This window comes from Aquarana catesbeiana, linkage group LG09, assembly GCF_042186555.1.
Source record: "Aquarana catesbeiana isolate 2022-GZ linkage group LG09, ASM4218655v1, whole genome shotgun sequence".
NCBI classification, from domain to species: domain Eukaryota; kingdom Metazoa; phylum Chordata; class Amphibia; order Anura; family Ranidae; genus Aquarana; species Aquarana catesbeiana.
In genome coordinates this window covers 192,014,790-192,033,241 of record NC_133332.1, presented here as the reverse complement: position 1 = coordinate 192,033,241, position 18,452 = coordinate 192,014,790, and positions in this window count along the sequence as shown.

The following is an 18,452-nucleotide window of genomic DNA, read 5'->3' as shown; positions in this document are numbered from 1 at the left end:
AACTGATCCGACTGAAACTATCCCTGAATGTTTATACAAGCAACCCTTCCAAGATCCTCCAAGCGTTTAGTAAACACCTTGCCGCCCTTTACTCGAGCAATGATGCTTTTGATTGCACTCGTGCTGAATCCCTTCTCTCAACTACTACTTTACCTTCCCTTTCGTCTCTACAATGCAAATATCTTGAGAAACCAATTGAAACCGAGGAGGTTTTGCTGGCTATAAAATCTCTAAAAACCTATAGGCGCCCAGGTCCTGACAAGTTCTCGGGCACCTATTTTAAACGGTTTGCTGACCTCCTTGCCCCAGTACTAGCTAGGGCATTCAACGCCATCATTGCTGGCCGCAGATTCCGATCTGAAACACTGACAGCTGCCAACTCTGCTTCACTCCAGACAGATGACTCCTCTAGGTCAAACTATCGACCCATATCCCTCCTCAACCTACACATTAAACTGTTAGCCAAAATCCTGGTTACTAGACTCAAGGCTCCCTAATACATAAAGACCAAGTAGGCTTCATTCCGAGTTGGCAGGCAGGGGACAACATCTGCAGGGCTATTCTCTTGACACATTTAGCCCACAAATGCAAAATTCCCTTATGCCTCTTGTCTTTGGACATTAGAAAAGCATTTGAAACAGTCTCTTGGCCCTACTTACAATTCATACTAAGACGATGGGGATTTGGCTCTCAGTTCCTTTCATGGATCTCTGCATTGTATGCTGACCCCACAGCCTTCGTTCGCTATATGGGCCACAAGTTGGAGTCCTTTAAGATCAAGAGAGGCACACGGCAGGGTTGTCTGCCCTCGCCACTCCTTTTTGGCCTAGTCATTGAACCCCTAGCTCAGTTGATCCGCAATAACCCCAACACATCAAAGGGCTGGAAGTCGGTTGCCCTTATCATAAATTGTGTCTGTTTGCAGTCGATGTCCTCCTCTTTATGTTATCTCCACTGACCTGTATGTCTTTTCCACTGCACCCAACCTTCTTAAACTTCTAGAAGACTTTGGACAAATCTCCAGTCTAAAAGTCAATCCGGCTAAGTCTAGAGCCTTAAATATCTCCATTCCTTCCACTGACCTAACGCATCTACAAGCCTCCCTCCCTTTTCCTTGGTCCACCCGTGATATCACATACCTAGGAATTAAACTCACGGCTAACCCGTCAGACCTTTACTCAGCCAATTATCCCCTCAAGCTCTCCCATCTCTTCAACCTCCGTACCAAATGGTCTCCCCTTCCACTAGCCTGGATGGGCAGAATAACAGCAGTCAAAATGACGATTCTCTCCAAAATATTATACTTATTCCAAGTTCTACCCATCCCGGTCCCAGGTTACTACCTCCGCTTACTACAGAGACAAAAATCTTCCTATATCTGGCACACCATTAAACCCCGAATTCCCCACTCTACCCTCTACTTACCAAAGATTAGAGGTGGCTTAGGCCTTCCGCATTTCACAAAATACTACTATGCTGCTCAATTAGCCGAAATACGCCTTTGGGTGGCTTTGGAATCGGTCGAATGTGACAATCTTCTAGCTCATTGACACTGACTGTTCTATTGTTTTTAAATTAATGTTTAGTCTATACTTTACCCTACACCTTTATATATAATTATTCGAATAAGAACAACTATTGACATTACAGGTAGGTTGCATTGTCTTTCCCCCACGGCGCAGTTTGTTCCAAATTTGGCGCATCTGGGGGTGTCAGACAATAATCCCTACCTTATGTTCAGCCCTCGTAACAGACTACATTGTTCACGCAAGTTCATTCCTACGGTTCTGTCATAAGTACCCATTCGTGTGATACTGTTTCCTGTGTCCTAATGTATGGCTAATACTGTTCTTCTGAAAACCTCAATAAAAATTTTGAACAAGAAAACCATTTATCATTTTCCTTTCACTTCACAATTATGTGCCACTTTGTGTTGATCTATCACATAAAATCCCAATAAAATACATTTACATTTTTAGTTGTAACATGACAAAATGTGGAAAATTTTAAGGGGTATGAATACTTTTTCAAGGCACTGCAGTGTAACCAATCCAAAAAATCGAATTTTTCATACAGCTTGCTATGTGGCATCAGACTTATAATAGGCTAAACAAACATGGCGTATCACACATAGGACCTTTGCGCATATACATCATCCCTAGTGTGCCTGCCTCCTTAAAGTGGAGGTCCACCCTGAAAAAAAAATACCTAAAAAAATGGAGGAAAAAAAAAAAAAAAACATTTTTTTACTTACGTGAAATGGCTGTTGCTAGGCAGTCTTCCTAATCTGCCTCTTCCTACACCGCGGTGATCTTCAGTCTTCTGCTCCCCGTGTTGTCTTCTGGGGAATGGGGCGCGCTGTGTTATGGGAACTGTGTGTGTCCCACAACACATCGCGTCCCATTCACAAATCGCCACGCCGCTCGTGCGTGCGCATTAAGAAACTGGCAGTGAAGCCGCAAGGTTCCACTGCCTGTTTCCCTTACTTAGGATGGCAGTGCCAGGACCCGAGAGCCGAGGGATGGGTCGACCTTGGGCGGCCGACATCGCGGGCACCCAGGACAGGCAAGTCTACTTATTTAGCCACTTGCTTACTGGGCACTTAAACCCCTCTCCTATCCAGACCAATTTTGAGCTTTCAGCGCTGACGCACTTTGAATGACAATTGCACAGTCATACAACACTGTACCAAAAAGAAATTTTTATCATTTTTTCACCAAAAATAAAGCTTTCTTTTGGTGGTATTTGATCACCTCTGCAGTTTTTACTTTTTGTTAAAAAAAAGTAAAAAACTGAATTTTTTATTTTTTTTATTTTTTATTTTTTATATTTTGTTATAAAAAATTTAAAACAGGTCATTTTTTTCCTTCATTGATGTACGCTGATGAGGCGGCAGTGATGGGCACTGATAGGCGGCAGTGATGGGCACTGATGGGTGGCAGTGATGGGCACTGATGGGTGGCAGTGATGGGCAGCACTGCTAGGTGGCTGACAGCTGATCACATGGTAAGGGGGCCGGGACCGGCCCCTTACTTAGATCGGTGATCACCCGAGTCTCAGTGAATCGGTGATCACAGCGCGCTCGGTCGAGCGCAGGGAGCGTGCACGGGGGAGGCCTCCCAGGATTTCAGGTCCGCGCTGTGGCCGTCATTCGGCCATAGCGCGGATGTGAGGTGGTTAAAGTCAGCAACTACAGTGTTTGAAAAAAATTTAGCTGGCCGGAATCCTGCTTTAAGGTCCCATATACACAAAGGGTGAACTAATCAACTGCATTCCAATACAATGGACAAAAGATACTATTCTACTTAGAGGGGCGCAGTCTAAAAATTCACATACAGATTTCGATTCTAAAATACAGATTTTGAATCTAAAATACTTTTTCAAAGAGATTTCTTACAGAAAAAAAATCACTTATTCCAAAAAAGAACTAAAGCTCAAGCTATCATTTAACACTAGAGCACCGGTTGCTTCCATTTCCCAGATCCACCTAGTTTTCTCCTCTTAGATTTCTATACACTGTTCATGCACCCAACATTTCCACATACTGGTATCCTTGTTATGTACTAGGGTGAATTGTCTGGCTACAGAGATCTGATATTAAAGCGGTATTTAACCTAAGATCAAAAATGTACCATATTGCAGCTTACTAATCATTAAATGAGGTGGCTGCATCAGTTTTCTTTTCTTTGGCTTTTTTCCTCTGTTTTCGCAGCTGGTGATCTGGCTAGTAACACATCTCCAGTATTTGATAATAAAAGTGATCCGCGCAGACTTCTAACACATTAATATTGAGGTGAAATAATCCAAATCATTGGTAAAAAAGTAAACACAGTAATTGAAATTCAAAATGAGTGTGTATACATCAAAAAAGTCCAAATCAAAGTGATAAATTGTTGACAATAATCATCAGTGTCCATAATCCTGGTGAATCTTCTAAATAGACAGTTATGTTGTGAAATTGATGTTAATCTTCGTGACTAGATAGTCACGTAATGCTCCCAGAGCTCTTACCTCCAGATGGATTATATTCATGCATTTTTTATTAATGCAATTTATTAATGCATTTTTAGAATATAGCCATTAATATAGAATCCTACCTACAAAATGGCCACTACCATGAGAACGACAATTCTCACAAGGAAAAAATTCACCCAACTTTATTTTAAAATGTTCCCGATTTCAATTCACCATCACCTTTCAAAAAATGGTCACCGTCATCGTGAAGACACTTTTTTTTAAACAAAATGGCCATTAATTCACTTCTTGTTAGTACACATAAATTGAATAGCTTAACAACCAATCCGGTTCCCCTGATGAAGTCATGTGTTGTGATGTAACGTGCGTAGGGATTGGCCGGAAGTCTGAGAGACAGGAAGTGATGCAAGGAGCGTGTTTGACATATGGATACACACAGTTAAGCTTGTTTTTATCTTTCATCTTTTCGTTCATCAGGGAAACCGGATTGGTTGTTAAGCTATTCAATTTATGTGTACTAACAAGAAGTGAATTAATGGCCATTTTGTAAGAGGCCTGTTTTGTAAGAGGCCTGTTTTCTTTTATTTCTTTTAATGGCGAATATTGAACGTCCATAACGGAGCCACGAGATCCTAAGGCTGACCAAGCTGTCAGCAGGGAGAAGGTTTATTCAGCAGATCGCGAACCACGTCCATAACCATCCACGCGGACATCGATTGGAAACACGGACGATATACAGGCGATCCCATCTCAGGATACCGATCTAAGGCTTATTGTTCTCCATCTGGAGGTAAGAGCTCTGGGAGCATTACGTGACTATCTGGACACGAAGGTTTACATCAATTTCACAACATAACTGTCTATTTAGAAGATTCACCAGGATTATGGACACTCATGATTATTGTCACTAATTTATCACTTTGATTTGGACTTTTTTATGTATACACACTCATTTTGGATTTCAATTACTGTGTTTACTTTTTTACCAATGATTTGGATTATTTCACCTCAATATTAATGTGTTAGAAGTCTGTGAGGATCACTTTTATTATCATTTACCCTTTATTGTGTTTAAGTGTACGCTTTAGATCTTGCAGCGATTTCACTGACTTCACATTAGTTTATATCATATATTCACTTAATTAGTAGCGCAAAGGACCTCACTTTAAATTACATTTTCGGTATTAGTGAGACAACACTCTGGATGAATGGCAACAGGAGGTACAGCAGGCAGCAGTATTGTCTGGGGGGGAGAGTAATGCTAAATGTATTAGCAGATGTAAATACGCTATCAAATTAAAGACAAGCTCTAGCTCACACTTTATAATCAGTTACAACAAACAGTTTTTTTCCTTTTTGGATAAAGGTTTTACATAAATAATTAAAAGCTGATAATTTTAGCAACCCTTGACAGTGTTAAATAGTTTATCCCATCCATATAGACTGAAACATTCTGCTAGAGAGCGTATCCTTTGAAAAACAACAGATGTGCTGGCTGGATCACAGATGAAAATAGAAGAAAGAAAGCCTAAAAAAGTAAATGAATGCAGCCATCACATCTGAGAATTGGTAAGCTGCAATACAATAAATGTTTGCTTTTGGGTGTAATAACACTTTAAATTTGGTAATATAAATTTGATCATATAAATCTCTTCTAATAGGTCTAATTGTTTTCTCAATGTAGGAAGCTCTGCAGGCGCAGGTCAAGGCATAGACTAATCTTTCTGTACCCAAAGAGCCTTCCTGTAGATTGGTGAAGGGTCAGTCCCTCTATAATTTATGAACAAAAATCAGAACGGTCACATATAAAGTCCAAATTCATATTTTCTCATTACATTTAATGAAAAGTCTAAATACAAGCTACACTGTGTATGAATTTTGTGCATGCTCGCAAGTGGGTTTTGAAGTTCTGTTGACAGATGGAAGTCTATATTTGAGCATCTGTTGCTTATGGTGACAATCCAGGAGCACCAGAAACATTTAGCTTGAGAAAGCATATGGACAGAGACATTTGGTGCCAAGCAAACTCCCCCATTATTTATGGAACTCAGAGTAAACCGCAAAGTATAGTAATGACTACCAAAGGAGAAGCAATTGCTCAATTTAAAATGCTTGTACTAAGGATTACTTATTACTGTATTTATTGTGCAATGAATCCCTGTTTATTGTGCGTTCCTGAAAATATTAAAGTCATGCAGCACTGAAAATTCTGATATTAATAACTAATGCACCCTCATTTAGGCTTGAATTCTCATACAATGTGAATGATTAGTATGCAATTGTTTTAAACATGTGGCCATGTATAAATGCAGAACAATCCTCCATATATTACACATGACAAATCTGGCCCTAGGTAAGGTGAAATTGGTAATGCAGTGCTGAAAAGACATGGTAACTGGTTGAAAGTAACAAAAATGTTGACTATCTTTAACAAAAGTATGTTATTCTTCTCAGACTATGCACTGTTAGCCACTGAATGCCACTTCTGGGAAGCAGCACCAGACTCGGTGAAAGTCTTTTACTGTCTATTGGGTCAGCTTGTTAAGTGATGATACAGCAGGGTGAAAAAGGTAACACAGTCATCCTAGGCCAGTTGTTAGTCATTCTTAGCAACATACTTGCAGTAGTATGCCAAAGCTACATAGCCAAGCTTTGATTCTCACCTCCATCATGAAGTAGAGAATGCTGCTATGCCATATTGTACCTCATAAGCCAGGGGCACAGTATCCCTGCAGCAGGTGGATTGCTAGCAGTAGAGTCACTAGGCCAGACTAGGTCGCTGCTCTGTGACATCTCCTTGGCACTGTAGTGATCTAACAGTAAAGTTGATGGGAATCAAAGAGCTCCCTCACCAGTGATTGTAATGCAGCTCCGGCAGCACATTACCAGGAGTTATGTGCCAGTTTACCCTGGCTCTGCATCCATGATCATGATGCAGAGCACATAAGACACTAGATCAAACATATGGAAACACAATACACTGTGATAAAAAACAGATCTGAGTGGCAAAAGAGGTCTTTGATTACTCTCACCATGCTATTAAGACAAAAATGTAAAATTTTTGTAAGAAACACTTTCAGGCTTTAGAATGTAAATCTGTTCTAAGAAGTCCAATACAGCATTATTTTAGCATGTACAGTAATATGCCAAGACTATTATGGTTCGAAAGAATTGGCAAAAGGCACTTCTTTAGTACCATATTTGTCATTTCCACAGCAGTTTCATACAAAAGTACCCCTTTTACACAGAGCTACTACTCTGGTAACATGTGACCTTTAGTCAAGGCAGAGCTGCCATGTAACCCTTATATCCATATCTCTTTATATGGCTACTCCAGCTCGATAAAGGACCACGTAGGACCGATGTAGGACTGATGTTGCAAGGCAAAGTAGGATGACAGTCGTACAACAGTCGTGTTGTACCAGTGTGAACCCGGCCTTAAGGCAGTAGTCCAGAAGCTTAGCATTCTACCTATGCAAGAACTAGATTTGTTAGTTAGATGTTTAGGTTCTCAGTTGTTGGACTGTGTTAAGAGAGTTAAAACTGTTCATATCCATGAACCAGACAAAGGGGTCAATTCACTAAGAGTTAAAGTGGTTGTAAAACTCAGTCATGGAATCTGAGCAAAGCACATATATCTGTAGTGTTACGGATATAGTGTAATTTCTCTCTGGTGCTTTGTTCCTCTGTTATCAGCATTAGTCACTTCTGAGAAGTTTTCCCGACACATGAGATACATTTGTGTTGGGGGGGAGGGAGAGCTCAGAATGGAGCTTGTCTAATCACGACACAGTTCTTCTGCTTTGTGGAGGAGGGGTGTGTTCCGTGCCTCCAGTTAGCTCTCACACACTGTAACTGCAGTCTCTCCGCCCTATTCTCTGTGCTGCTGTCAGATGAAGAAAGATTTTTAACACAATCTGCGGTTTTGAAGGGGTGTAGAGGGAGAAGACTGTAGATAAACTGTAGATAAATAAGTAAAATGTATTTAATGTGTGTTTTTGCATGTTATTTTACTGTAGACTGGCTGCAGTGGGAACTGAAACATTTGGCAGTGGTACTCCTTCAGCTCAGGGCTGCTGGTTGTTAAGGACCCGGAACCTGCTCCAACCATTGATTTATCCCTGCTGACAGCAGAATGTGAACAAAAGAGCCAACGATAAAAAAAAGAAAAAAAAAAGAAATTGTGTGTGGCTTCACCCTTTGGGTTTGGTATAGACCTCACATCAAAAATGAAAACAAATGATGTGAGGTTTCCTAAAGTCCATACCAGACCCTTATCCGAGCATACAGCCCGGAAGGTCAGGAAAGGAGGAGGGAGCTCACTGGCCCCACTCCTGCACCATAACAGGCCATATGCCCTTAACATGGGGGGGGGGGCTTTGCTGTGCAATGACATATCTTGATGCATGCATTAAGATAAAAAAAAAAAAACTTCTGCCTTTAGAACCACTGAGAATGCAACATGCAATAGGCATGTATCAGCTCTCCTTTAAACAAGACTCTACTTCCCCTGAAGATCTTACACACGTGTAAAATCATGGCAGGGAAAGCAATGAGCAGTTACCCCCAGCAATCATATCTAAATATAGTGAACTATATCACAAAGGACCTGCAGAGAAAACAAATATGTACAATCCATGCAAACTGTCCATAAAGCTGCATGAATCAAAAAAATAGGCTATTGCTTGATGTCATTGATTGCAGGAGCTGACACATATCTGATCTTTAATTGTTTTAATGACAATTCTGGCTATAGTGTAGTACTAATTATTATTAGAAATTGATCATTCTAACCCTTGACAAAATATTTTTTTAAACAGTGTGTGCCATTACCACCCTACCTCAAAAGAAAAGACTGTTTATATTTAACTACTCTTGCAAAGTCAAAGAAAGAACATGGTTTGGTTTCCTGCTCTAAGCTGATAACGCAGTAATTCTCAGGCTCCCAGTTTCCTGATAAGCATATGGGCATTTGTCTAAAATAAGGTCAAATCCAGACATATTCTCCAATTTTAGACACAATTTGAGCAGTTAGAGTGTTTAGACAGTGTTTGGTGGGGATATAAAGCTTGATGCACAGCTAAGAAAAGAAGTCTTGGGGATGCTCAATTACTGGCCAAAAAAGGAGCTAATATTCATAGCAGCTTAAAGACAATTATTGTGCCACAGAACAAAAAAATCAAGCAAAGTGATTGGTTGGTATAGGCAACTATAGAAAACAGCTGAACGGCCGCACTCCGAATAACACCTTTTTTTCGTGGCAAAATAGTGTAGAAGATCCAAAAGCTCTTACATCATGGTGATGAAAGGTACAGACAGGCTAACATGTTTCACATCAATATAGATGCTTAATCATAGCTGGTGGCCATACTCAGACTGAAAACATTTATAGTGAAATAAAACCAATTAGGGGATAGACAACCCACAGAAACTCCTCCCATATCTAATCAGACTAAAGTGGAAACCAAATGTGCACAGGAAAATGGGCAGCACAAAAAAACAGAGAACCAAAAGGATTAAGACCTCTGAAAGAATGACACAGTATTAATATATACTTAGTAAAGTCAAAATAGAACTGGTTCACTGTGTTGGCGTGCTGTCCCATAGCAGATAATATTGTTAACAAAGTTCTAATATAGATACAATATACAGTATAAAAACATGACAAGGCACTGAACAATGCATTAAATATATCTGCACGGCTGAGCGCAATCAAACATACCACGGATAATAGTAGAGAGAGTCAATCACTGTCAAGGAACTGAAGTTGACTAATGTAAGGCACAGTTATAAAACATTAAGTAATACTACTGCGTCAGACATAAGTGAAAAAAAAAATATATATAAATGAAATATAAGCAAAAAGCCATATAATATATTATAAGACCAAGCGATCGTACTCACATCTACCATGTATGTGGTAAAGAAAAAGGAAAAGACACCTTGTAAAAAGAAACAGTTTATGAAATAGAAGGAAAAGAGCTGACAAACAAAGACAAAAACAGAAGGCAGAAACATAGGAATGTAGAAGAGATGATTTCAGGCAGAAGTCAAACTAATAAAGCAAAGGGGCTACACAGATGCCACTAAGGAAACCATGCAGATACAGGGCGGTTATTAGAGACACCAACATGCTTGGAGCGGCATCACTACCTCATATAGGCAACTATACCAGTAGTGCGTCATCTTCATTGTCTCCAATTTTCTTTTTTTAGCAGCCCCTAAATGTTTGGAGCTGTCTTTTCTAACAATACATCAAATACTAAAGCTGCCCAAACACGAATAGATTTCTTTTGTTCAGCCTGTGGGACACAAATGTGTGTACGGATGAATCATTCTTGCTGAGATATTATATTCTGACAGCCACTAGGGTCGGCTGTCAGCAGGGCTGTTTTTCTCAGAGAAAAGATGCAGGAACTCAACCATGCCCGCCACACACACACATACCTGCCAAATGGCATCAAATAGTAGCTCTTTCCTCTGCATACAACCCACTCCCTCCACTGCCCTCATCTTCTCTCCCCTCCTTAAAAGCTCCACCATCTGTCATATGTCTTACCTTTGTTGCAATATTAAGCTGAAGCACCTATCCGGCTGTAGTACCTCCCAGCATACTATACTATACTACAGTCACTTGCAAGGGATATCATGCAGTAGGAGCATCAACAACTGGTCACCAGGGAAAAAATGGAGACCACAGAGGGTGCAGCCTACCATGCACCCTCTCCTGCCCATGACTGCACTGAACCCTGGGCACCTGCTCTGTATCTCCCTTGTCCCTGTCTGGCACTCAGCGGGATCTGCGCAGGAGAGCTGACCTGTGGGAGCTACTGGGAGATGAGTTATCACTTGTAAACGCAGAAGCTGGACTTCAGTGTTACCAAGTGATAGTGTTGAGCAGGGAACAGAAGACCTGAGCCAGAGGTGGTGGAACTGAGTTCCCCCTAGTTCCTGCTGAAAAAAAGCCCTGGCTGTCAGAGTACCCGAACAGTGCCTTCAGGCTACAGGTGCTGTTCGGCCGACAGTTTTCAGTCCAGTTCCTTCGGCATAAGTCAACCAAGTAATCAACTTTGTCTAACAGGGTATGGGCAGCTCTAGATAAGTAGACTCAAACTTAAAATTTAAGCTTGTCTATGTGCCCTGGTTCAGGCACAGGGGCCCCCCACAAAAAATATTTATCTATGGTGTGATCATATTTATCTTATCCCTATGATTGTGTACATTATTATCTATGCTGTTCTTTACAGAGCTTTATTATCACTCCTGGGCACACATTTCTTAACCCTAATCCCCATTCTTAAAGCAACATTAAACCCAAAAACAAAAATGTAATGGATTGCAGCTTATCGATCCTTAGGTGTGGTGGCTGTATTCGTTTTCTTTGGCTTTCACCTGGTGATATGGCCAGTAATACACTTTTGGTCTAATGCCGCGTACACACGACCGGACTTTACGGCAGACTTTGCCCGGCGGACTTTTCGAAGGACTTTACGACGGACTTTCTGAATGAACGGACTAGCCTACACACAATCAACCAAAGTCTGACAAATTCGTACGTGATGACGTACGACCGGACTTAAATAAAGAAGTTCATAGCCAGTAGCCAGTAGCTGAAATTGCTATAAACAGGGGAATTGGCGCTGTCCGGCTATATGTGCATTAAATAATGATTCCTACAAGTGTAAGAAAAAAGGAGGCATACATGTAGAAAAAAAAAAAAAAAAATAAAAAATAATAAAACAATTAATATGCGTGTGACCAATGTGTTGTGGGAGCTATTAAAGTGCAAACAACACTCCCAACAGGTGTTAGAATAATAAAGTGCAACTTGCTCCTGAGATAAATATATATGTGCCAATTTCTCAATAAGAACCAACTGCCTATATATGTATAGAAATGTGCCCAAAAGTAAAAACAAGAACTCCGAAATAAACACTTATGGCAATAAAACAGTATTGGCAGTAAATAACAAACAATTATGACAGTAAAAAATCCCCAGCATGTGTGCATAAAAAAGTCCAACAAAGCAATGTGTGAAAGGTAAAGAAAATATATATGTGAAAAAGAACAAAAATGTATAAAGCAGTAAGTGTCCAAAATCAAGGTCCTAAAGTGTATCCTTTTGGTGAAAAAAACGTGATTTCAGCATTGACTGGTGTTGTCCCCGTCCTTCACTGCACCCCCACTCGTGCTTACACTCACCGGACTGCCTAACCCCTGCAGGGGTAAAAGGCATATGTGGAAAATCCTGCGATGGCAAAGTCCAGGAAGCGGTCCTCCGTCCAGGGGTGTTTATCCTTCTCTGATGTTTTTGTATCCCCAAATGTTAAACATCACTTGGACAGAGTTTATTATTTTTTCTACATGTATGCCTCCTTTTTTCTTACACTTGTAGGAATCATTATTTAATGCACATATAGCCGGACAGCGCCAATTCCCCTGTTTATAGCAATTTCTGTACACTGGATTTCACCTAGGTTATTTTCATTTTTAGGAGGGCAGCAGTCCTTCCTTGTTCCTATTCTCCTAAGCGCGGAATATCGTCAGCGTGGAATATCGTCACCCATTCAGTAGCCAGTAGCTGCCCTAGCGTGGCTTTTTGTCCGTCGAACTAGCATACAGACGAGCGGACTTTTCGACCGGACTCAAGTCCGTCAGACAGATTAGAAACATGTTTCAAATCTAAGTCTGTCCAACTTTTGAGAAAACAAAGTCCGCTGGAGCCCACAATCGAATTGTCTGACGAAATCCGGTACACCGGACCAAGTCTGCCGTAAAGTCCGCTCGTGTGTACGCGGCATTATGGTGTCTGCATTCTGGATAAAGTGGTAAAGAAAACACATTTGGACAGCTGCATGATGAATCTGGGAAGAGAGTAGTGTTAAGCCCCATACACACGGGCTGAATGTCGGGCACATCGGCCGCTTCAATAAAAAAAACAGTCGACATTCAGCCTGTGTGTATGCCAGCCAGTCTGACAGAAGCTGGTGTTGGAAAACCAGAAACTGACCGTACTCCATTGGCTGAGAGCGCTGATCGGAGTGTTCTGGCAGGGGGCGGGGAGAGATTGATGTGCTAACTTTGGAGCTGACAGTTTTTTCCATTTAACCTGCTGGGTTGGACAATAAAAAACTTATAGTGTGCACCAGGCTTTATACTATAAGATTTAGATGGATTTGACTAACAAACTAAAGCTGAACTCCAGCTAACTCTTTATAAGCATTTACAGCAAACAGTTTTTTTTCCTTGTTTTGCATAAAAGAATAAAAGCTGACCATTGTAAACACCCCTGTCATTGGTAAATGGTTTGTCTCAACCCTCTAGCTGCTACTTTTTCTGGACAGCTGGGTCTGGTAAAGTAAGGAAAAATAAGACTTACCGGCTTGGTCACCAGCTGGAAATAAAAAGCATAAAAAAGAAAACTAATGTAGCTACCACATCCAGGAATTGTAAGCTGCATTTTTTTTTTTTTTTGGGGGGGGGGGGGGTGTTAATACCGCTTTAAACATTTTTTAAATGGATTATGTATTTTATTAAAACATAGGATGATAAAAAATGTGACCAGACACTCTCCTAAAAACATAAAGATTCTGCTGGCCTGGTGCTCTTAATCCTTGTCAAGCATAATTAAATTCACAATTTTAATTTAGCAATATATGTTGTATTGGGACTATGGTACTATAATGCAGGCCTTTTAGCTAATTTAAGTGGCCAGCAGGATCATTTTCTGTTTCTCCTTTCAAAAATGAACAGATGTAACAAAATGCCATTTTCTAATCTCATTTTTTTGTTATTGGATCTTTCTGCCTGTGTGCTTTTCCTCCGGAGCATAAAATGTGAGCACTTCCAGCATAGACAGCCTGAAGGAGCCCGAAGCCTCAATTACTCTAATTCATGTTCTACCAATTTGGGCTAGAAGATATACTTCAACACCAATTCCATTCTGATCATGAACACTTCCCCAGTAGGTACTGTAGTTAGTAAGGACAGACATAAAGGATCCCTTTTGTATTTTCTCTCTTGACAAACACATTTTGAAGGTTAAAGACAAGTTCATGTAATGTTCTCTTCAGTAGGATTAATGTAATAAAAATACATTAATAAAAAGGTACATGCTATCCTTTCCTGTTACTGACTCGAAGACTTTCATTGTATCAGAAAATGTGAAGGTTATTTACCGTGATGATCTGAATGTCATCATTAACCAGAAGCATAAATTATGGTATAGAAAGCACGGAGTGAAGCAATGTGACTAGTGAACTCAACCCCTATTACTAAATCAAGAACAGAAGTGTAGAAGTATAGAGCAATGATGATATGCAATAAGCAGTAACCCACAACAACCAGAAATCCCACATTATCTGACTCTAGTAATCATAAATCTGGTTTCTATGGGTTACTGACCTCTGTACATCCTTCTCACTATTCCTACTGGTTATATAATAAGCTTGAAATCTGCATCAAACTCAGTTTTATCTGCAGGAGATAATGAAGAATTCTATGACTATCTGTTGGTTGCTATGGCAATGGCGATGTTACATCAATAAAGGGAAGGCTGCAGGATGATGCCAAATCCTGGGGGGGGGGGAGAGGCAACACAGATAATTTAAAAATAATTGGAAGATATTGGTATGTTTTTTATGCATTCTTTATCAATTAAAGCATTAAACAAACACTCATAAAGTTACAAAAGATGTAAAAGAAGTTAGGCATGGCATGGTTTCAATGTCACGATCATTACTAAATCATTGAATGCTAAAAATGAGTAGGCAATTATCAGACTAGTCATACTTGAAGTGGTTGTAAGCCCTCACATACAAGTGAGTACACCCTTCACATTTTTGTAAATATTTTATTATTTCTTTTCATGTGACAACACTGAAGAAATGACACTTTGCTGCAATGTAAAGTAGTGAGTGTACAGCTTGTATAACTGTGTAAATTTGCTGTCCCCTCAAAATAACTCAACACACAGCAATTAATATGAAAGACAAGTGCAGCGCAATAAAAATGTATAAGTAAAATTATGATGGGATTTTTAATAAATGAAGGTAAAGTCCTTATTAACTCATAAATGGAATAGAACTCCCACTCTCGATCGAAAACAGGATAAATACAATCTTCTCTGATACTCTTGCAAATTCAATCTGTAGGAAAATGCGCTTACCAGAACTGTTGGACCTCTAAATTATAGGAGGTCATATGGGCCAGATAACCAGAAACATCAGCAAAACGGCTTGGATCCCTTGGATACTTATCCACATCCACCAATGGCTCTTATAGGCTGGAGACCGTGTGATTCTTAATACAGCGCACCGCGCAGTAGATGTCAGGGTCTCCCTATAGGGAGACCCTGACACCTACTGCGCAGTGCGGCCTGCTCCTCCGGAACCTACCTAAAGCCAAATAAGAAGGGAGAAGAGCAGGAACTGAATAAAACAGGATCTGATTAAGGAAAACTTGAACGCTGTATTAAGAATCACACGGTTGTGATTGTGTGAGATTGTGATAATACCGCTCTGAAATGTTCAACAAGGACCCACTGAGGGGAGAGAGGGGCAATCTAATGAGGATCATCATTAGGTCATCACGAGAACATAAAAGGTAGTAGAGAAGTATCCATGCATGTACAAAACATTGATAAATAAGAAAAAGTGGAAAAATAGGAAGACAAAGGAATAGAGGTGAGAGGAAAACCAAGTACTGCCTTAACAGGAATCAAATTGTAGTGTAAGAGAAGGAAATGTGGTGATTTGAGAATTGTCCTGTTAGTACATTTTTGGGTTATTTTTTAGACTTCGGTCCAAAAATTGTCTAATATTGGACATACAATGCAACATATAACCCTTGTCCGCATCTCCAGCAAGTGGACGGTAGATTGCGGAATATGGCATGGAGTGTGGCAGACAAGTGGTACCATTGAGTAACAATTTTGTATCCCGATTCTTGATAATAACTACTGATGGAGGATATTTTTTTTACATTACTAAAGTCTAATTATTACTAGATCAGGATAAAAATCTGTAAATAGAAGATGGTACACAAAAACAACCATTACCATCACCATTAATCCGGGTCTATTCCCTGCAGAGCGGTCCTTAGTCTTCTGAGTTAAATGTTGGCCAACATCATTCAACAATTCTTCTGAATCCAGGCTGTCACGGGGTTCCTCTTGGAATTGACAGGGGTCACTGGTCAGCTGGTATGCTATGCCCACTCTCCCATCTAAAAGCTAATTAGCGTATATATATTGGCCTATTGTTGTGTATGAGAATCCTTCAAGGCCCTGCAGCTCCTTTCTGACTTGGGTAATCTTCAATACTAAAAGAACAAAAAAAAGAGAAAATGCCCTGACCTAGTGTAACACCTTCTAACAACATTAAATTGTTAAAAAGAGTTTTAATTAAAATACACACAAAATAGTTAAAATTACGGGCATAACATTAAATCCTAAGTATAGAGCTCATTCACATCCTTAAAGACTGAATGCACAATAAGACAACACATACAGAATAGGGTCAGGTCCTCTTCCTTAGAGCTAACCTACATATTTGCATGCTTGCCCTTAAATAGGGACAGTGCTTAGGGAAAAAAAAAGAGTAAGGCCTGTGGGAGCTGAAACGTGTCAATGTTTTAGTGCTGGATTTCATTCTCCCTGCACCGCTTGATAAAAGTATGTACTGGCTGTTGGTTTTAGCAGTTAGTAAATCGTTAGTGAGTTTTAGTAAAGAATTTTCTGTGGAGTTCTGTGAGCGAAAGCCAGACTGTAAGGGGTCAAGAAGGTTATTTTCACTGAGGTGGGAGCTAAGACGGTTGTATACTAAGCATTCTACAAGTTTCTGGAAGTTTCTAGAAGGATCTGGCTTACAGGGTTGTAGAGCTGTCTTTTGTTATTGTTTGCTCTCTCCGATGCGGTGTCCGACTTAAAAGAAGAATCCGCCTTATTGAAGTGGAACACCAGACTAGCCACTATGAGGCAGACATCCAGACCCTACAAGAATCAGTGTGGCAGCACTCCTGCCATCTCATGGACATGCGGAGAAAAGCTGAATACCGGTGCCAAAACTTCAGAGTATGAAGCATATCAAAGTAGTTGGAGCCCGATCAGATCCCTGAGGCTTTGCAGATTCAGTTCAACAACTTATTAGAGCTCCCACCAGCACCTGAACCTAACAGAACACACAGAGCATTGAGACCGTGCGTAAGGGAATGTGACCCCCCCCCGATGCTGTTATATGAATTTCTGTCTCAAGGAACAAAACCTACAGAGAGCACAAGAGCAAGAAGCTTTTACTTTCAACAACTTCGATGTCCAGGCATTCCAGGACCTCTCAGAAAAAAAAAAAAAAATGGTGCAAGAGATTTGTTTAGTCTGGTTGAGTAATGGTCCAAGGGAGAAAGCTGTGGGTGCGTGAACGCTTACAAAAAGTTAATGTAAGGAGAAATAGTTCATATGAATTAACAACAATTTTGATACACTTGTGGCAGAACCTCAGAACAGACTGAAGAATTCTCTATAATGACAAGAAAGGAAAACCAGTGGGTGCCTAAGTGTAGCATTAGAAAGACTATAAACAACTTACAAAGGTAGCAAAATATGGCGCCTGTCACAAGCACATACTCGTGGCTACGCATTTCAGAGCTGCCTAGGCTCCTTTCTCAAGCCTTGAGAAGCCTTGATTGCTCCAAAATGTGTAGCCACATCTCTTCTGCCCTCCAGCAATGTCTGATATAATTCCTGGCCTGGCCTGCACTCAAGCATGTACTGGCCATCGGGACTACTGGGAGTTTCCCGGTGGGGCGATGGCTCAGTGGGTCGGTTTCAGTGTTACCAACCACCCGTAAGAGACATTTATGGGCAGCGGTGCCCATTAAAAATATGGCCGCAGGCCAACAATGAAACTGCGCATAATCAGTCTCGAAGTCTCGGAATCGGGACTCGGGAGTATATCACCAGGGCGGACGGCAGGCCGGGCACAAGACCAGAGTACTCTGGGTAGGAGTCACAGCCTGGAACATTTTTAAACAGGTCACCAAGAAAGCGCTGTCAGGATCCAGATGAACTGCCTCCTCCTCCTCCCATACCAATGCTCAGGTATGTGTCATACAATTCTAACCAGAAGTCCTCAATTTGCTAGTCTGCCCTGGATTATAAGCTTTCATCTTGTAGATGGGGACTTCAAATGGGATCCAAGAGCCTGTTTCAGGAGTCGCCAGATTGACAGATATGCACTATAGTGTGTTGTGTTATAGTGGTAAAATTGATACTTGGGACAGTGGAATCCCTTCCACCACCTAGGAAAAAATCAGAGTTGAAGACCCTATGTAGAAAAATAACAAGAATTATGGTTCAGCAGCCTTATCTGCCTACTGGATGGTCAGGGCTGTGTTTAAAACACCGGTGAAATAAACATTATTTTTTTGGAAACAATGACAATGTAAGTAAGATGTATAAGTGCACCATATAGAGAGTGTTT